At 46.7% G+C, this 2,154-nt stretch overlaps 1 pseudogene; it reads left to right on the top strand.

Moving 5' to 3' along the window:
• Positions 1-1,000: 1,000 nt before the first annotated feature.
• On the top strand, positions 1,001-1,929 carry LOC102860558 (annotated as a pseudogene).
• Positions 1,930-2,154: the final 225 nt, after the last annotated feature.

Below are 2,154 nucleotides of genomic sequence, written 5' to 3'. Positions count from 1 at the left end.
CAGATTGTTGATAGATCTTCCACCAATCCTAACACCACGTGTCTCCTCATAGAGCCCAGCCTCTTGGATAATCTTGTCTGCATACAGGTTGAAAAGGTATGGAGAAAGGACACATCCCTTATGCACACCTTTCCCAATTTTGAACCATTCAGTGTTGCCCTGCTCGGTTCTGATGACTGCCTCTTGGTCCAAGTATAGGATTCACATTAACACGATTAAATGTTCTGGTATTCCCATTCTTCTCAGAGTCAGCCTCAGTTTGTTATGATCCACGCAGTCAAATGCCTTTGCATGATCAATGAAACACAGATAGACAGTCTTCTGGTATTCTCTGCTTTCAGCTAAGATCCATCTAACATCAGCTACAATATCCCTAGTATCACGACCCCTTCTAAGCCTAGCCTGGACTTCTGGCAGTTCTCTGCTGATGTACTGTTCCAGTCGTTTTTGGATTATCTTCAGTAGAATCTTGCTTGCATGTGAAATCAATGCTATTGTTCTGTTGTTTCCACACTCAGTTGGGTCACCTTTCTTTGGAACGGAAACAAATATAGATCTCTTCCATTCCGTTGGCCAAGTGATTGTTCTCCAGATTTCTTGGCACAACTTGGTGAGCACATCCAGGGCAGCATTTGTTAGCTGAAATATGTCAATTGGTATATCATCTATTCCTGGTGCCTTATTTTTTGCTATTTCCTTCAAAGCAGTTTGAACTTCTGCCTTCATCACCATAGGATCTTGCTCAAATATTATTTCATTAAATTCTTCTGTATCTGCCAATTCCTTTTGATACAATGCCTCAGTATATACCTTCCATCTTCTTTTAATGCCTCTTGAATCATTTAACATTCTGCCCAAAGCATCCTTGATTGTAGCTACTTGAGGTTTGAATTTGTTCTTCAGTTCCTTGAGCTTAAGAAATGCTGAATGACTTGAGCGGCTTGCGCTCTCGCTAGACTGCAGGTGCTTTCACTCGCCTGCGGAAGGTTCTGTGGTCGCCATGGTCTCTGACGAAGATGAATTGAATCTTCTCGTCATCATAGTTGATACCAACCCATTTGGTGGGGAAAGCAAGCCCTGAAGGAGTCTCAGTTTACGTTGTCAAAATGCATCGAAGCTGTGATGGTGTTGGGGAATTCCCATCTCTTCATGAATCGATCCAACAAACTTGCTGTGATCGCAAGTCACATTCAAGAGAACCGATTTCTGTATCCTGGAAAGAACGGCAGACTGGGAGAAATCTTCGGAGACGCCGGCAGCCTCCCCTCCGAATTTAATCCCACAGGAAGTAAAGACGGAAAATACGAGCTGTTAACAGCAGCTAATGAAATTATCGCTGAAGAGATTAATGACCTCATGACAAAGAGTGATATAAAGGGTCAGCACACGGAGACGCTGCTGGCAGGATCGCTGGCCAAGGCCCTCTGCTACATTCATAGAATGAACAAGGAAGTTAAAGATAACCAAGAAATGAAGTCAAGGATATTGGTCATCAAGGCTGCAGAGGATAGCGCCGTGCAGTACATGAACTTCACGAACGTCATCTTCACGGCCCAGAAGCAGAATATTTTGATCGATGCCTGTGTTTTAGACTCCGATTCGGGACTCCTCCAGCAGGCCTGTGACATCACGGGGGGCCTGTACTTGAAGGTGCCGCAGATGCCCTCGCTCCTGCAGTATTTGCTGTGGGTTTTCCTTCCTGGTCAAGACCAGAGGTCTCAGCTAATCCTCCCACCCCCGATTCATGTGGACTACAGGGCTGCCTGCTTCTGCCACCGGAACTTCATTGAGATCGGCTACGTGTGCTCCGTGTGCCTGTCAATCTTCTGCAACTTCAGCCCCATCTGCACCACGTGCGAGACTGCCTTCAAGATTTCTCTGCCTCCTGTGCTCAAGGCTAAGAAAAAGAAATTGAAAGTATCCGCTTGAGAAGAAAACCCTTTTCCCACCTTTTTGAGCGGTTGACAGGAGCCCTAGAACCTCCTGACTCTCAGTGATCCTTGTCCTGCAGCAGCAAGAGATGCCGGCCGGCCCTGTCCGGTCCTCACAGCCTCTGGGTCTGCTGGGTGCGAGCTCATCGCTTCCGCTGCTGTGCTGTCCCATCTCATGGAGGATTTTCTTCTCTCTTGACCCCCCACTTGACCGGGAGTGCTA

The sequence above is a fragment of the Elephantulus edwardii genome, unplaced genomic scaffold, assembly GCF_000299155.1.
Source record: "Elephantulus edwardii isolate Elephantulus edwardi_28Jun2011 unplaced genomic scaffold, EleEdw1.0 scaffold00172, whole genome shotgun sequence".
Taxonomy (NCBI): domain Eukaryota; kingdom Metazoa; phylum Chordata; class Mammalia; order Macroscelidea; family Macroscelididae; genus Elephantulus; species Elephantulus edwardii.
Note: the sequence above shows the minus strand (reverse complement) of the source record. Positions and strands in the feature narration are given on the sequence as shown.